At 49.8% G+C, this 19,353-nt stretch overlaps 1 protein-coding gene across 1 annotated transcript in view; it reads right to left on the minus strand.

Moving 5' to 3' along the window:
• The window catches only part of LOC147708370 (uncharacterized), a 727,732-nt gene that overhangs the window by 99,275 nt on the left and 609,104 nt on the right, over positions 1-19,353 (minus strand). The gene's annotated exons all lie outside the window — the stretch shown is intronic.

Below are 19,353 nucleotides of genomic sequence, written 5' to 3' on the forward strand. Positions count from 1 at the left end.
ATCAATAATTCCACACAGGCCCTGTACTGTCGCATTCTTTCTTTCCACAGTTGTCGAATGTACTACTTACTTTTCACTGACATGCATGCAGTAGTGCATGCACTTTCAAAGATTGATGGATAGGTTTGTACCCAAAGATTTGTTTATGTTCACAATTGTTTGTCTATGCTGTGCTATTTTTTCTTGTCTCCCAAAACCTTTCCCAAAAACCCCCGTACCCATCCATTTTTCAAACCCTAACCCTCTTCCCCCGGGCTGTGTGGTTTTGATTGATGTGTGACTAAATTATTATTACAGCAATAAATCCACACACTTGCTGGGGAGGATAAGGTGATAGCAACAGGCTGGTGAAGAAATCCGAGGATATATTCTTACTCTGCTTGACAAAGAACCATTGCTAATGTGAAAGAACTTCAACCGAATTAGTAGTTATACTTTACCATTTGTTAGGCTACAATGTGGCACTGCTCTACTGTACTTCTGTCACCTGCTATACTCTCAGTTGTACCGTTGAATTGCTCAAAAGGACAAACCAGATTTCATTTTCTTTTTTTTCATAGGCATGCAACTGCCACTGTGTCACACCACTAGTACCACCGCTATGAGGAAATTTTATCCGACCAAGATTGCCAACCTTATTCGGTGTTTCCCGTGGAGCCAGCCCTGGGTCTAGCCCTACTTTCAAACACAAATTACAGGTAAGATAAGCGTTTGGTGGTTTGGGGGTATAATGGAGTATTAGTACGAGAGACGAGAGACTGAAGGTAGTACTACTAAAGTCCTAGGACTCTTGGATTCACTTCACTTAGTCTGTGAGAGGCACTTAGTGTTGAAAACATTTGGGCATTTACACTTAAAGGAAGAAAATGGAACTAAACTTTCAGGAAAACAAAGTCACTGTTAAACCCCCACCCACCAGGCAAGCAGTAAGAAACGGGTATGCTCAGATAAAGTTTGAAAAAGTATATTTATATCCCTAACAAAATAATCTCCCGCAAGACCCTCCCTAACCCCAACGATTGTCCTTCAAAAGTCCCCAAAAACCCAACTCCCAATTCCCACCCCCCAAAAGTCTCTAAAAAAGGGGCAAGGGACACTATGGGTGGATGCTGTTAACTTTTTGGGCCAGGGCATCATGCTCCTCGCGGAGCAAGGCGAGCTCCTGCTGAAGGCGGGACACCATCAGGGTAGTGCGGCGCAGGCGTGCCTTCACTGCCTTGCAGGTGCAATGCCTGTGAGAGGCAGCTGTTGGCCCTGCTGCTCGGCGGTGGCGTTTGCCTTTGGCAGCCCGGCTCAGTCTGGGTGGACCACTGTGCTGGGTGGCAGCCCGTGGGGCCACGGAGGCCGATGCAGACGACGTTGTTGTTGTTGTCGACTGCACACTTTCCTCGTCCTCCAGGGCCACCAGCCGCCGATATTCCGCAACAGTGGCCTCGATCCTCCGTTGCCGGGCCGCTCTAGCCAGCTCCTTCCTCCTTGTTCGTTTGGAAGGAGCATCTATATGAAGAAAGAAAGACATAGTCTGTAACCAATGCTCTTTAAGATTAACTCAATCATTCAGCAGAAATTTGTGTTGCAGTACAACTAGCAACTTGCAAGCGCATTACATAACTATTGAGGCCAGTATCTATCTAACCTCACACTTCTTCATCCTTGCTCTAACATTAGTGGGAGTTTAAGGAACAAATTCTACGAGCACTGTGGACTTCCATTGGAGTCGACTATGAAAGTACACCAGTCTTATTCTTCTTCTTATCTCTTGTTTTGGAAAATTGGTACGTTATTTTCTGCAAGCCGGCATAATGCCAGCGCAGTAAACTTGCACCTGAGAAAAAGAGACGCACGCCATGAGGAGTGACCTAGACTTGCGTTGCGTTACTGTACCCGTCCAGTACATGCAGGTGGTGAAGCTCTTACTTTTCTATTACGGGTGGCACTGAGAATACTCTGTTACAACTCAAGGGCTACTGCTTAATTAATTTAACTTTCACCCTACAGTGGAAATGAGTACTAGAAATGGAAAATTGAAGAAGATAAATAATCTGATTATCTATCACTTCACATGGGATGTTTTTGCTTATATATGGGATGACTTTAGGTGCTTTGCTTTTTATTGAGTGACCAGTGATACATCCACACATGAATGACTGAGTACTACTAAACTTATTAAGAGAGGTAGGGAGTGGCCACCGTAATAACCGGATCTATGCAGTGCTTGCAATACAAACTACTGCTACTATTTATGGTAGTATTTGGACAAAATTAAAAGTTCTTTTCCTTGCCTTTCCTACACTGGAACGGACGTGCGGGTGCAGTGTTACATGCTCTTCAAAGTTACACTTAGTTCATCCACTGACCGTCTACTCTCTCTAGATCATGGGTACTCACAAACTTTCTCTCAGGGGCTACATTTACAGTGTAGTTTGGGGCCGAGGGCCGCACTGGTGGGGGCGGAGTCAGAGGGGGCGGGGCTAAAGCAAAACGATAACTTGTGACCATGAGGTTGCACACAGGTCCCTGCAGCAGATGCCCTCATCCACTGAGCCACCAGACCCAGCATTTACATACATCTCTCTCCCTCCTGCTCTCCCTCCTGCCCTCCCTCCATCTCTCTCTCCCTCCTGCCCTCCCTCTCCCTCCCCCTCTGTCATCTCACTGTGTGTGTGTCTATCTGTGTCAGCCTTCAGCCCGGGTTGAGACCGCTTCCTCAACGCGCACACACAGACAACAACACCAAAGTACTTAACAGGTCTTTAAAAGACCATTAACATATTATTGAGGCTTTGTTTGTTGTAGCGCCCCTGCTTCTCCACCCTGACAATCACTGCTTGCCCGGCCCCACAGAGCAGAGGCTTTGTTCTATTTCACCTCTTTGTGGCCTTGCATCTCCACTCTGCTCTGTGGGGGCCGGGGGAGCAGTGATTGTCAGAGTGGAGATGCAGGGGCGCTAACAGGTGAAATACAAAAAAGCCTCTGCTCTGTGGGGGCCGGGGGAGCAGTGATTGTCTGCAAGGTCTGCGCACCGCCAAGGAAGGCTTGCCGGGCCACCACCGGCCCGCGGGCCGTACTATGAGTACCCCTGCTCTAGATACACATATGCTATCTAAGAGTCAGATAGTAGCATGATCCAGGTATATGGACACATACAGTTTCTGTGTCACCCACCCAGGCTGTTGTCCTTCCACCCATCATTGCTTCATCATTCACCCAGCCATGCATCTCATATTCTTGCCTTCCCAGCTAGTCTTCAATCTCAATAAGTAAGGAATATATAAGAGCTTACCTCTGGCCGCCACCACCACCGTCTCAACTCTCACAGCCGTCGCCTCCTCCCCTGAAGAATCGCCCTCCGCCTCCGTGTCGAGCACCACCACCTCCACACTGGCCCCGCCACCAGATGTTCCACCTACAAAGTACATTTAAGAATGTTAGAATAAAGCACTCACTAGTCTTTGGTCTAGGAATGAAGACATGTGAAAACAATGTAATTTGTGACTGTCTACGGTAAAGTTAAAAAAAATGTCCCTTTTTCCAGGGAAGGTTGTCTTGCTGCACTTTTTGGCACAACTGATGAAGGCTGTTTTTTTAACACGCACCATTTTTCTCCACACAGACAGAAGATGGACTTCTAACAACAAGATCAAGTTGAAACCAGGTGAGAGCTCGGCTCGACCACAAGAAATGTCTTCAATTAATCGTCAGCACTAACCACTTTTCCATTATCAGTTAAACGTTTAGTTTTATTATGACTTCATTTTAATAAATGTGTTTACTTTTAATAAAGCTTTTAAACTTAAATACAATCTGTGTTTTTTGGTCCAGACTAGAGTGACTGAGCGAAAGGTTTTGCAATTTTTGCAAGCATGAGTCCAGATAGAACACTTCAAAAGACATTATGGACAATCCCAGAGGACTGCACTAAGTTGATAGAGCTATTGCTGACTAGAATCATGGGAGTTTCGCCAACCGTGCAATCTTAGTTAGCTACACAGACAGACTAATAAGAATAATCTAGTAATACCACAGGGAGTCATAGTAGAGGCAGGATAAGAATTTAGATACAGTCTACAAGAAGAGCAAAGACAATTTTGAAAAAAGTCAAATGAGGAACGCTAGGAAAAATAGGTACTAGTCTAAAATGAAAACTTACTGGGGCCAGCAGAGGAGCCCTCGCCTGCCCGATCCTGGCCCTGTTGAACAGCATCCGCCGCCTGCTGCTCCTGTGTCCTCCTCTCGCCCCTGGGGGGAGCTGACGTACAACATGAAAGAAAGAACAGAAAACATGGATGATTGTTGCTTGTCAATGTCAACCAAATCAAACATTTCAAAAGAACAATAACAAAATATTTCCGCGAAATTATATTGATTATGGTTACTTTTCATTTATTTGCGGACCTGTGACTTCGAAAGTCACGTAACTCACTAAACAAAGTACTGAAACGTTCACCTAGGACTGGCAGGCAGCAGTCCGCAGGCAAGACGCAAAGTGACAGACAAACTCCATTGTGATTTCAGTCAGATCAGTGACAACACTAACAGTTGCCTGCTACATTACCAGTCATTTAAATAGTCAAACTATCAATCCACCGCCACTATTTTTCTTATTGTCAGGGGTACAAAGGAAGGGGCAGATTTAAGCCCTTGCGGCTCTTTTGCGCCGTTCTTGCGTGACTTTTGTGACGCAGCAGCTAAACAAAAAAGGGCGCCATGGTGCGGCGTATAATATTATAACAACGTGACGCATTTGGGAGATGCATCCCGTTATAAAGCCCTGCGCCATCAGGGGGCGTTCCGGCGCAAGGGAGGGCATTCCTGCGCTGGAACACATCCTAATAGTGGCTGAGGGAAATCTACAAAATATCAATCAGTCACCTTTAGGACAATGATGCGTCACACAAACCCTGCACCTGCTTGAAGCAGACGTACGGCTTGACCCAGCATTGGGGAGATAGGGTACCCCAGAGCATTGATGGAGCTGCGCCATCGTTGCGACGCAACTCCAGCAGTAAAGCTTCGGTGACGTTTTGGGCCCATGGTGCGCCGCATTGCAAATACGCCGCACCATGTTTGGTGGTGGTAGCGGGCCGCACAATTAATGGCGCATCCCTGCTACTTTGCAGGGATGCGACGGTAATTGCAATTCTGCCCCTTAGGGGCATACTTACTTACGCGTTCTGGCGCATCTCCAGAGATGCGCCAGATCAAATGCGTCACGCAAAACTACCCTTGCGACACGGCAGATGTGCCTTATTTACAATGCGGCGCGCCCTGGCGCAAGGGTAGGCACTTGCGTGACGCATCTCGTCACGTAAGAGCGACGCATCGCTGGAGTCACGTCGCCAACGCAATGCAACTCCAGTAATGCTCAGGGCCACCCAATACTTAACATGCTGTGTCAGTCCTTTCGCCTGCTTCGAGCAGACATAAGGAATTGAATTGACGTAGCAGCGTCGCAGAAGTGCCTGCGTTAAATCTTGTAGATTTCACGCAGGCAATTTTGCGAGGCGCACAGCCACTGGACCGCCCACCCTGCGTACTAGGAACGCACCCATTGTGGTGCAGGCCCATGGCTTTATAACGTGACGCATCTCCCTAGATGCGTCATGCTGTAAATGACTCGCAGGGATGCGGCACGTTTACGCCGCTGTTGCGTCACGCAAGGCAACGTAAACGTGGCGCAAGGGGCTTGTAAATGTAATCTGCCCCCTAGTGTCTAGCATTACGCAGTTCTGTAAAGTACACTCATACATAATAGTTACTCAGGCCAATGAGACCACGAAATAGAAAACAAATAAGCATAGTAGCAACGCCACTGAGAAGGAGAGCAGTGCACCTGAAATGCACAGAAGATTTTGAAATATAATTTAACTACAATGTAATCGTCATCAGCGGCATTATTGGCTTGCTCCATGTAAAAAACAAATATTTGCAATACAACAACACAGAGCAGGAGAAAACATCATAGTAGTGAGTGATTAAATGGCTACTACTACTCACCAAGCCCGGGGATCTCCAAGCCGAGCTGGTCCAGCAGGTCGCGCTCGCGGTCCAGGAGGTCCGTCCAGCGATGGGTGACCTGGCTGTAGGTGCGCTGGACCCTGTAGAGGTGGGATATGGCCCAGCACACCTTCTCCCACCGCTTCCGGCGCTCCCGCATGTTGTAGCCGCCGGCCGCGATCCTGCCGCCTCCCGCGATGGTCCTGGGCAGGCGGCGCTGGACGAAGTAGACCAGCGCGCCCACTTCCTCCGGGCTGAATATCTCCCGTCGCGTCACCTGCTCCCCCCTCAATCTCCCGCATGCTGTCCTGCCACTGGGTCCAGCACTACTCCCCGCCGCCGCTGCGGCCCTCAAGTGCCTGGGCAGCTTCACGGCGCCTGGCTTGACCATGGTCTGGGCAGGTAAGGTAGGAAGAAGTAGAAAATTAAGAAAGAATAGGATAGGGAAGAAGAAAAGAAAAGAGTTTAAAAAAGTAGTTTAAAAGTAAAGAAAAATAGCAGAAAAGACAAAAATATACAGCTAGGAAAAGAGAGGGATAGATAAGAAGCAAAATCGTAAAAAAAAAAAACTGAAAACAAGCAAAGGATGACAAAGATACCAAGAGGATTAAACACCATGCCCAGACACAGGAAATGAATGAAAAACAAGATGGCCGGCGCCCGTTCACGAGCGCGAAAGTAAGTTCGCGCGAGATTTTCCTCGCGATCTCGTGCGAACCTCTAGATTTCCCGCGCGATCTCGTGCGAACCTCTACTCGCAATGCGCTTACTGCGCGAGATTATACATAGCGGGCGGAAACGGAAATACGTCACGCAAACAAAATGGCCGCGCCCGTACTCGACCTTGGGGTAAATTCGCGTGTTGCGCTGCAAGCGGCTCGCGAATACTGCAAAAAAACTCGCGAAACAACAAGCCGCAAAAAAATAAAATGCTCATTCGCACGAATTGGCGGCTTCCGCGGTCGGTTTCGCACGACGCCGCGCCCCGCGAATAGCGCGAAAAAAACCGAAAAACGATTTCAGCAAAAGCAAAAGCAATGAGCAGGTGCAAAAGGTCAACCTCATGATTTGTAACGATTCTTTGTAGTGCTTCCTGAGGGGGCCCTCCAGAATTCGGTTGCCTGCTTGCAACTATTGTGTGACCCTGCTCTGACCTTAACTGTATGCCACAAAGGTACTGATTTACAGCTAAAGGAGCAGACAAGCAGGTGCCAGGCTGGAACTTTAAATTCTTTCAGTGACACATTAATTAGCCCCTAATTCATTATTGTCAGTTGGGGCAGGGCAGGTGTTGTTAATAAACTAACCCCAAATTAATTCATGTCAGTTCAAGCAGGGCAGGTGGGCTTGCTTTCCCCCCCCATCTTCTACAGTGATGATGAACCAGAGGGTGGCATTGATGTAACAGAGGGTGGCATGGGTCAAAGAGAGGGTGCCAGTGGTAAAACAGAGGGTGCTGGGAGGCTGTGATGATGAACAGACGTAGAAACAACATAGTCGCGACCGTTGCGAGCCGACAAGTAAGTTCGCAATTGCGAACTAGTACCAAATCCTCGCGAACTGGCAGAAACAATTGCGAACACACAAAAAAAAAAAAAAATCCGCAAATTCGCGGGAATTCGCGGATTTTGCGGATTGCGAGTTCGCAAATCCGCAAAATTCGCGAACGCGAGATCCGCAAAATTCGCCCATGCTTACACTGGACCTATTTGCCAGTATGGGGGGTGGGTGCTCGGGGGTGGGGTGTCTGGGGAGGGGCGGGGAGGGGAGCCGTACAGGGCACAGTATAATGGAAAAACATAAGGGTCATATAGGAGACTGTGGTGAACAGGAGAACAAGTGCTGGTTAAGAGACAGCGGTAGTATGTATCAAATTAAAACAAAGGTGGAGAGTTCAGAATCAAAATGGTTTCTAAGTTTTTGTATGGATTTATTAGCAAGGGAAAAATAGTAAAGAAATTTATGGGCACTAGATTTGTAACTTGGAATGTTTGTGGGTTGAACGACTATCAGAAGAGACAAAGGGTTTCACTTGCATTAAGACAAATGAATGTAGATTTTATATTCTTACAAGAAACGCATATCATGTCTTCACAAGTGCACCTGCTGGAGCAGTTGGGCTTTCATGTATTAGTATATTCTAGGCAAGGTATCAAAACTAGAGGAGTAGCTATAATGTCAAGGAATAAGAATGTGGTAGTCAGAAAGAAATTGGAAGATCAGTGGGGGAGGTGGGCAATGGCTGAATGTTTGATTGAGGGGGAGTGGATAACCTTGGGAGTTGTATATGGATCAACAGAGGATGACCCAGAGATTCTAGAATTCCTGGAAACGGAACTTGCTGTTTGGGCCTCTCGTATTATTATGGCCGGGGATTTCAACATTAACGGGGCGGACGGGCTAGGGGTAGACTCTTTTGGTAGATATCAAGGTAGAAAAAAAAGAGTATATCAAGCACTATCTAATTTACTAGCGAACAATGTCTTGTCAGATGTGTGGTGGAAAACCAGATCAGATAAAAAAGGATTTACTTATTACTCGGCTCCACACCGAATTTGTGTAAGGCTGGATTACTTTTTTGTATCAAATGCACTGCTTTCTAGCCTAAAGATAGATAGACTCCCACGAATCCTCAGTGATCACAACCCCCTCATCTTAACATTAAAAGCGACAGTAGGAACTAGAACTGAGAGGGCATGGACCTTTGAAAGAGGGCTCTTACAGGATGACAAGTATATACACCATATGTCAAAGTGGGTGAAAGATTTCTTTGAGAGTAATAGAGGAAGTGCGGCTGCAGGGATGGTGTGGGATGCCTTTAAGGCAGGTGTCCGCGGAGAGACCCTTAGTTTCAGTGCATTTAAGCGTAAACAGGAGCAGCTCAGGAATAGCGAATTAGTTAGGGCAGCCCTAGATGCTGAGGAGGAGTTGCATCAATGTGCATTAACAGGTACATCAGTGGAACAAGCGCTTATTAAGGTGATGTAAGCAAAAAGTGATGCAGAAGAAGAAATTGCGAACAAGGCAGCTAAGAACTTTATGGTTAAAAGGGAGAGATGCCATGAATTTAGTGAAAAGGTAGGACGTACTTTAGCTATACGTACTAGACAAATAGCAGCATCAGGAATGATAAGGGAAATCAGGGATACAACTGGCGGATTGCACACGGATTCGGAGGAAATACGAGAAGTATTTAGGAAATTCTATGAGGTGCTATACGATGACAAGCAGTCTACTGACCCTAGGGAAATAACCGACTATTTACAGGAAATCCCAATGGAAAGTCTTACAGAGGAGGGGGCAGAGGGGTTAGAAGAACCTTTGGATTTAGTAGAGATTAAAACAGCTATAGCAAATCTCCCTTCAGGGAAAGCTGCCGGTCCTGACCAGCTCCCTATGGAATTTTATAAAACGTTTTGGGAAATACTTGGAGACGATTTAGTTACAACAATACAGACAGCCCAAACAGGGGAATCTATTCCAGGCTCAAGGGGGGGAGCTGATATTGTGTTAATTTTAAAAAAGAGGAAGCCTGCCACCGAGCCGGGATCTTACAGGCCGATTACATTAATGAATACTGACACTAAAATGTATTCTAAGGCACTGGCAACAAGATTTGCTAGAACAATAGGAAACCTTGTAAGTAATAATCAACACGGGTTTATCCCTGGAAGGGGCACCACACACCATACGCGCAAGGTTATCACTTTGTTTGATGCCACGGAGGTCACAGGAGACCCGATGGCGGTTATGTTATTAGATGCTGAAAAGGCTTTTGATCGGGTCTCCTTGGACTATTTGTGGCATGTTTTAATGAGGGCAGGGGTTAAAGAGGGATATATTAAAGCATTACGGACATTATACACTGATCCAGTCGCTTCTATAAGAGTAAACGCAGGTTCTACTCGGCACTTTCGGATTAAGCGGGGCACGAGGCAGGGATGCCCGTGCTCCCCGCTCCTATTCGCAATGTATATGGACCCATTAATCCGTAGGATAGAGATGTGCGAGAGAATTACCCCTTTGTCCACACATCTGGGGCAATGCAAGATTCTTGCATATGCCGATGATGTGGCAGTGATTACACCAAACCCCACGGAGGCTATTGGGCAGATAGAGATTGAGGCACGGAGGTTTGGACGTATTTCTGGATACGCTCTAAACACATCCAAGATGCAGATAATTAAAAACTCTCACACACACTGTAACGACATTCGAGTGGTTCAAACAGCGGTGTACCTTAGAGTAAATATTACTGCTGATCTCGATACTCTAGTGGAAAAGAACATTGCCCCAATAATCGCTAAAGTAAGGAAGGAACTAGACAGACTTGACAATTTACACCTCTCAATTGTTGGGCGAACAAATATTGCAAAAATGATGGTTCTGCCAAAATTTCCGTATATATTTAGAGCGATTCCACTATTTTTTAAAACAAGTGGTTTAAGACCTGTGAACATATGATAATCGGTTCATTTGGACAAAGGGGAAAACAAGGAGAGCGCTCAGATTTATGGCACTTTCACGTGAAAGGGGAGGATGGGCGCTACCAGATATAAAGTTATATTACTGGGCAGCAGCATTACAATATATGGTGGGCCTGTTGGGAGTTGCAGAGGCAGAAGGGCAGGATGAATTTGGTACATTAGCTATTTACGGATTAGTTATGGGGGCAGAGGCAGAAAATTTACTTTTGAAATTTACAGACGCAAGTTACTTCAAAAGGACAAGATTCAAGACTATCCTAGCAGCATATAATATTTGGAAAGCATTCGCTAAGAGGTTTGGTATAGGAAAGTATAATGCTTATACAAGAATGGATGGTAACTCTACTCTCCCTAGTGAGTTTTTTTCTGGTACAGCCTTTAATGAGTGGGGGAGGCAAGGAATTCGGAAGCTTGGTGACATTCTAGGTCCACAAGGCATGATACAATTCTCAGAGCTACAGGCAAGCTATGGCTTAGATACGAGACAATTCTTCAAATATCTCCAAGTGAGAAGCTTCATTAATAAAAAAAAAGGGGGGTGTTGCGGGCTTTGCGAAGAACCCAATAATGGAGGTTATACAAACAGGTATAGACTGTACGATTAAGAGGTTCTATTTAGAATTGTCAAACTCGAAGAAGGATGACGTGGAAAAATGGGCGGATAAATGGGCAACCGGTTTAGATATAGGCCGAGATCAGTTTTCTTTATCATTAGATATGGGGCAGAAACTGCTGTGCTCAGCTTCATTACAGTCCCAGCACTACAAAGTTTTGTATCACTTATACTATACACCAGCCAAAATTGCCCAATGGGGAGCCGTAACAGGTATCAGATGCTTTAGATGTGGCAGCTTAGAGGCTGATTTAGTACATGTTTTTGCATCATGCCCCCACCTGGCAACAACCAAGAAGGATATAGAGAATTTTTTAAATAATGCATTAGGAATTGAAATTGTATTAACTCCATCAATAATACTACTAGGAGTTGATGCGGAGGGGCAGATACGGGGCGGAAGCTTTATATTCTTGGCAATGGCAGTTCTGAGATTATGCACAGCTTCGGCATGGCTTGATCCCCTCCCCCCGACGTACCATCAGTGGTTAGCTAAATTACTGTCAATTTATAAGTTAGAATCTGCTATTTATGCTAGGAAGGGGAAAAAGGGAAGAAAGCTGGGCATACAAATTTGGGAACCGATTACTCGCTGGAAAGAAGGAAATATTAGTTAATAGACATTCTGTTGGTTTTTTTTCCCTATTGTTTTCTTTTCTGTGTATTATACTGTAGCTAGATGATTATGTTCTCCAGTTAGTAGGGCTTGATTTAAGAATGTAATGTCATGTAGATAATTGCATTTATGTAATGATTGGCTTCATATATGTATTTTATATAATTTTACTCTCAATGTGCCCTGTACATGCTATAAAAAGGGGAAAAATTCAATAAAAAAAATTGAAAACAAAAAACAAACAAACAAAAAAATAAAAAAAATAATAAGTTAAACATTTTACAAAGTAATTTCTTTGCCTTTTTTGCTGTTCTCAAAATATATTGAATTTCACTAGAAACTGATAACAGCGCCAATAAGATTGTTTAAAAAAAAAACAAGAATCCATTCTCAAAAAACTACTGTATAATACAAATCGCACATATATAAAATCCGTACTGCTAAGACAATTTTATAACTTAAATTTATAAACACTGCAAATGTTGTTGTTTAAAAGTATACACCGAGACAATGTGCAAGAAAAAGTCCATAATTCAAACATGTTCCTTTCCAAGAGGTCAAATGGTATTTTTGCACTCCTTTTTATGTAAATTGTCCAATGGCAATCCTATTAAATCATAATAATAAATTCTTCAGAGGCTGAATTATCTTCCTAAAACTTTGGCTTTAAAAATATTAGGTAGGGGGGCGTGGCCAAGATGGCGGGGTGAGCGGACGCTTCCTCCCGTAGCTCCCCCGGCCCAGCTCAGCTCGAGCCCCGATTCCTGCGCTTCTCTCCCCCCGCGGCTGCACTGCGGGCGAGAGAACTGTGCCGGAGTTCTTGGAGCACAGTTTGATGCCACTTTGACTTCTGCTGCCCCGGGGGAAGTCCCCGAAAAGTTTGCTCAACGATCGCTCCGGGGAGCAGAGCCTGGGTCGCCCTGAGGAGAAGGGCCTGGAGGCGGAGCATATCGCGGCGCTGTCCGCGCGCCTCGGCTGGGCCGAGTGCTGAAAAGCTGGAGACCCCGGGGAGCGGACTAGACGGACTCCGCGGAGTGTGGAAGCTTCCTGGCCGGCGCCCCTGTGGCGAGAACCATCGCTGGACGACAGACCCCAGCCCGGCGGCGGCGATCCACCCCCCTGCCATGGGTGTCGGTGTGTGACGCCTTGCGGACCCCGAGCTTGGAAGTGAAGGACGACAGAGTCGGAGCGGGGCCCGGCCCGGGCGTGCTGGCCGGTGTTCATGGGAGGCATTGGTTTCGCTTCTTCCCGACCCATTGCTGTCTGAGGGTCGCCCATAGACTTACTGGCCTAGGCTGCCCTCCCGGGTGCCGCCCTCCCGCCATCTTGTCTTTGCGGAGCTGAAACTGGTGGCCCTCGCCCGCGCCCTTATCATACGGGCGCCTTGGTTCCTCCTGGTGCCTATACATTTGCTGTCCTCCCTGGGAGCACATAGCTGAAAGCCTCCGTTTTGAACATTGCTGACCACCCTGACTGGCTCGATGGTCGTCTCGCCCTGGCCCGGGCCGCCATTTTGTCGCCTGTGACGCACCACCCTTGTCCCCGGTGAGGCCTCCACATCTGGTGCCCTCGAGCAGTGGGGCACATCCACAGCGGCTGGCTCTAGGCCTCATCCACCGCGGAGGCCAAGATGACTGGGAGACGAGGCGCGGCACGGGGAGATCGCACTCTGCCGGAAATGCTCGGCAGGTCCCAGCAACTACGCGACAGGACGCAGCCGTCCCCGGGGTCCTCCCGGGCCTCAACGGACGCCACCGGAGGCGAACTGCCAGTCACGAGGTCCTTTATGGAGGACTTATTCAGCTCCCTCAAGGAGGAATTCCAGACACTCAAGACCGAGGTGGCCGGAGAGGTTCGTGAAGTGCGTAGGGAGGTCGAAGGCCTGGGCGAGCGGGTCGACACTGTGGAAACGGCGGCCCAGCGTCGCGACGAGGAGATAGTCCACCTCCAGCAGGACGTCCTCCGCCTACGGGAGCAGTGTGTCGAGCTCCAGGCCCACTCGGAGGACCTCGAGAACAGGTCCAGGCGGAATAATATCCGGGTGCGAGGCGTTCCGTCCGCGGATGAGGGTGCGGACCTAGTGGCCTATCTGCAAGACCTGTTCCGCGACATCTTGGAAGAAGGAGCGGACTTCCAGATCCGCATCGACAGAGCACACAGGGTGGGCCGCCAGCGCCAGTCATCGGCGCCCCCGCCTGATATCCTGGCATTCCTGCCGGATTTCCCCTTGAAGGAGCGCATCATGACGGATGCCCGCAGGAAGCAACCGCTGTCCTTCCGAGAACGACCCGTGGCGCTCTATCAAGACCTGTCTGCCATCACACTGCAGAAGCGCAGGTCTTTCCGCATCGCCACGGACTTTCTACGGGAGCATGAGACGGCCTATTCCTGGGGTCACCCCTTCCGTCTTATCTTTCGATGGAATGGGGTGCTACATCAGCTGCGCTCCCTACAGGATGTCTGTGGGGTGCTGGGACTCACAGCAACGGAGGAAGAGGGAGCTACGCCCGCATGGAGGCGCCCCGAGCGGCGAGGCCGACGGAGATCGAGGAGGCGCCAATCGTCGGCGACAGTGAGTCGTCCTGACTCTCCTACCATCAGGGCGGATATGGCGGAGGCCCTGAGGACTGCGGCCAGGAACTTGCCTGAACCTGACGGCGTGGCCCTGACGGCCTAACTTTACTCCTGGGGGAGAGATTCTTAGCTTCTATGATGCTGGGCTGGGGCTGGGGGTTGGGGGGGAGCGGTTGGAGGTGTGTGGCTGGACGTCCACTTGTCTGTTTTCTGCAGACTCGCCCTCTTGGGCTGGACTGAGACAATGGGGTGTTTTTTCTTGTTTTTGGTTTTGGCTAGTTGCCAGGGGTTGGTTTTGGGGGGGTTTGAGAACTGGTTTGGTGCTGGGGGGGTCCCGTCCGATACTGTCCGAACACTTGCGAAGCCGATCCTGGCCTCCCCTGCTCCCCTGCCCCGAGTGCCCCTCCCGCTGATCCCTCGCCTGCTGCATAGCACTTTGCTTCCCCGTGAGCGATGCCGCCCCTGAAAGTAGTGACCCTGAATGTTAAGGGTCTGAATAACCCGGTAAAGCGTAGGGCGATCCTTTCCCTGCTAGAGGGGTCGCAGGCGGATATTTGCCTCCTCCAGGAAACCCATTTACTCTCTAGAGACTGCCATAGGTTGCGCTCTGCTAAGTTTCCCACGCAACTCTTTTCCTCGGCTGCGACTAAGACTGCGGGGGTGGCCATTCTTCTAGCTAGCTCCTTCAGGGGTGAAGTGTTATATAAACATGCCGAGCAGAAGGAGAGGCTTCTAGTGTATCGCATGCGTCTGGGTGGTGTTGCCTTTACGGTTGGTTCCGTTTATAGCCCGAATGACCACCAGGATCGCTTCCTGGACTCTGTGTTAGTGGACGTTACTGCCTCGCCCGACCGCCATATTATCTTGGGGGCAGACCTGAACATGGTCTTCGACTCCAACCTGGATAGGTCTGCCCAGCGCTTTCCACAGACGGGGGAGCTTTCTAGGGCGGTGCAAGACCAGATTGCTGAGATGGATCTACATGACCTCTGGCGCACCATGCATCCCACCGGCAGGGACTACTCCTATTTTTCCCACGCACACCGCACTTATTCGCGGTTAGATTATCTCTTGGTGAGCGGCCCGCTTCGCTCGGCCGCCACGGCGGCGGACATCGGGGTCTTGTCCTTGTCCGATCATGCGCCGGTTTCCGGAGTTTTTGCTTGGCCGGCGGCCCCCCCCCTCCAGAGGGATGTGGCGGCTTCGGGACACGCTTCTCCATAAGAAACTGGTGGTGAAGCGAATAGAGGAGGTCATCCGAGAGTACCTGACCCACAATGACAACTCCGATACGTCCCTGGCGACGCAGTGGGCGGCTTTGAAAGCAGTCATCAGGGGGGAGTTTATCTCCATTTCCTCGGCGGAGAATAAGGAGCGCCAACGCAAGAGGGAGGAACTGACGGCGCAGGTCAGGGAACTTGAACAGGTTCACCGCCGGACGGGGGCTCCTCGGGATTGGAGGCAGCTGAAGGCGGCGCGGAAACTCCTCTCTGCGTTGGACCTGGACCGGGCGGAGTATGCGGCGTTACGCTTGAAGCATGCCTATTACACCGGCGGAGATAGGTGCGGTAAGCTTCTGGCCCATCGGCTCAGAGCGGCGCAGCAACGCAACGTAGTAAAAGAGCTAGTGGGAGTAGATGGGGTCCCGGTTTCCGGTGACGCGGAGGTGGCGGATTCCTTTCGTGCCTTTTACGAGGCGCTGTACGCTGCAGAGCCCTCCCCACCGGGAGAGGCTGAAGCCTATCTGGACTCCGTGACCCTCCCGACCCTGGATTCCGCCCAGGCGGACCACCTGGAGAGGGATATTCACGTGGAGGAAGTCATCTCCGCTATTGCTCGGCTCAAGCACGGCAAGGCTCCGGGCCCGGATGGCTATACGGCCTTGTTCTACAAGACCTTCTGTCCCACTGTCGCGCCTCTCCTGGCTCGCTTATTCAATTCCTTCTCCGACCCAGGAGCTATCCCGCCGGACCTTCTCTCGGCGACTGTGTCGGTTATCCCGAAACCGGGAAAGGACCGGACTCTGTGCGGCTCGTACCGGCCCATCTCGCTTTTGAATGTGGACCTCAAGCTTTACACGGGGATCTTGGCGGCCAGGCTTGGTCTGCACCTGCCAGGTTTGGTGGAAGCGGACCAGGCCGGTTTTGTACCCGGTAGGCAGACGGTCGACAACACCAAGAGGGTGACGCACGTGCTAGAAAAGGCCTCACGCGTCCCGGGGGAGCGGATGCTGCTATCGGTCGACGCGGAGAAGGCCTTTGATAGGGTTCATTGGCCGTACCTCGAGCTGGTCCTTGGGAAACTGGGGATCGGCGAGAAGTTCCGCACTATGGTCTTCAATTGTTATAGGAGACCGTCAGCATCTGTGCGTGTCAACGGACACAGCTCCAGCAGCTTCGCCATTGAACGCGGCACGAAACAGGGTTGCCCCCTTTCACCGCTCCTGTTTGCCCTCTATATGGAGCCGTTTGCCCAGAGGATTCGCGATAACCCAGACGCTATTGGGGTGAAGATGGGGCAATACACGCATACTGTCAGCTTATATGCGGATGATGTCTTGCTGACCCTGGATGACCCCAGACAGTCGCTCCCTGCCTGCATCCAGGAGCTGGACTCCTTTGCCCGCGTGGCGGGCTTTAAAATGAATATGACTAAGTCGGCTGCCCTGGACGTGTCGCTCTCTGTCGACACCAGGCGGGACCTCCAGCGTCTTTTTCCTCTGCAGTGGTCCTCCTCCACGGTGCCTTACCTGGGTATTCTGCTTGCTCCCTCCCTGCCTGCAATGGTCGCCGCTAACTATTCCTCTCTGGGCAAAAAAGTCAAGGACGAACTCGGCCGATGGAACAAAGGCCTGCTCTCGTGGCTGGGCCGTATCGCAGCGGTGAAGATGACGATACTGCCTCAGATCCTGTATCTTTTTCGCGCTCTGCCTCTCCAGCCTCCTGTAGGTTGGATACGGCAGACGCAGGCAGACATCTCCCGCTTTGTGTGGCAGGGTCGTAAGCCGCGGATGAAGCGGGTCCTCTCCATGCTTGCCCCGGAGGCGGGGGGTCTCGGGGTCCCGGACCTCCGGAAGTACTTCCAGGCGGCGCAATTTCGATACCTGGTGGAATGGAGCCGGTGGGAATCGGACAAGCATTGGCTCTTTCAAGATCAGGCAGTTGCGGGCCGTACCCTCCAGGAAGTCCCGTTCCTGCGGCGCACTCACCGCCCGCCTAATCTCTACGCCTCTTTTATCACCCGGGTTCCGCTGCGAGTGTGGGACGTGGTGGGTGAGCTTCGTGAACTCACCACCTTTCCATCGCCATTCACTCCCATTGCTGGCAATCCAGACTTCACTCCGGGCCTGGAACCGGGAGCCTTTTCCCACTGGGTGAGCGCGGGTTGCAGGGCGCTTTTCCAGATTTACGGGCCGGAGGGTGTGCTCCCCTTCCAGCAGCTCCGACAGGAGTTTGGCCTGACGGAGGGGGACAGACTGCGTTATATGCAAGTCCGCCACTGGGCTCTTCAACCCTCAGTACGCGACGTCGCTGCCCGTTCGATTACGCCCTATGAGCGATGGCTGGTAACCCGGGCCTCGGATGCCAAGCTTATCACCGACTTGTACAAGTTTCTCCAACCCCCGCCGTTTCATTACCATAACCCAGGGAGGGAGCGTTGGCACAGGGAGTTGGGCAGGACCTTGAGCCACAAGGAGTGGGACAGGATCGCGTATCGGGCGAGGCACTCTGCGTACCACACTGGGCTGACGGAGATCTTTACTAAGGTATCCACCTATTGGTATTACACCCCGGAGAGGCTTTACGAGATGCGCAAAATCGGTGATAAAGGTTGCTGGCGCGGCTGCGGACAGGAGGGCACCCTCACGCATATTCTCTGGGAGTGCCCGGTGCTGTCGGCCTATTGGAAGGAGGTCCTGGATGAGGTAGATAAGCATTTTGAGATCGAGCTCCCGCGCTTCCCCGCGTATGTTTTGCTAGGCCTCCCCAATGACCTGATGTACCCGCTGAAGTCCCGTAGGGGTAGGCAGATTGTGATTGCGCTAGGTTCCGCGGTCCAAAACATCCTTATACTCTGGCGCACCCCTACTGCCCCCTCCATCACTGGTTGGCTACACAGGCTCTGGCAGGTACTAGGCATGGAGAAGATGTCGCTCACGGTGGCTGGGAATGTTGACCAGTTTGAAGAGCTCTGGCACCCCTTTTTGGCACTGCTGTCCACGGAGTTTCGCGAACTTACATGTCCACGGTACCTGCGACTCCTTAGGCTGACACCGCCGGCGGCTACAGCGGAGTGAATGTGCGGGTTCGGGGGACTGGGGCTGGGGGTGGGGCGTGGGGTTACATGCTTTTAATGCTGATTTTCGGACGGGGATGTTGGGGTATTGTTCTTCTTTTTCCTCCTTCGCTTCTCTTTTTTCTCCTTTTCTGGGGACGGGGGGTTGGGGGGATGGTGTGCTTTCTTCTTTACTGTAATGCGGGACGTTATTCCAGCTCTGCCTTGCTTGGGGAGTGGGGGTCTCCTGGGGGGTCATTCACAATACCTTATTGCTTTATGACTTATGCCTTGTTACCCTCTGGGGCTTCCTGCCTCCCTCCTTTTCTTCTGAACCGCTGCAACGTTCCGCTTCTTATACTGTGTATTCGCTTGACCTCCTATTCCCTTCCCCATGCTCTTTTTGTACTTTAATAAAATACTTTAAACCTAAAAATATTAGGTAGGAATTTGGTAATTCGCTAGGCAAACGTCGTTTGAAAACCAACTGAGCATCATTACAAAGTGTCCAGCCTTTCTCACATTTTATATAGGCAGTTTAATGTCCAGATGTTGTGGAAGGACCATCATGTAAAATTACTGCTACAAAATCCTTCCTGATATTAATAGTTGAGTTGCTACAAAATGTTTTATTAAAAAGTGTCCAATTTTTTCCAAACAGTTGTACAACGTTGCATCATTAAAATTATATATTGTCCATATCTTTGTAAAAATAATGTCGATAACATTTCTGATTTACATTGGCTACACTCCATGCTTTGATTTGCAGCTTTAACTAATTTATTGAAAGA

Source organism: Lissotriton vulgaris, chromosome 6 (genome assembly GCF_964263255.1).
Source record: "Lissotriton vulgaris chromosome 6, aLisVul1.2, whole genome shotgun sequence".
Taxonomy (NCBI): domain Eukaryota; kingdom Metazoa; phylum Chordata; class Amphibia; order Caudata; family Salamandridae; genus Lissotriton; species Lissotriton vulgaris.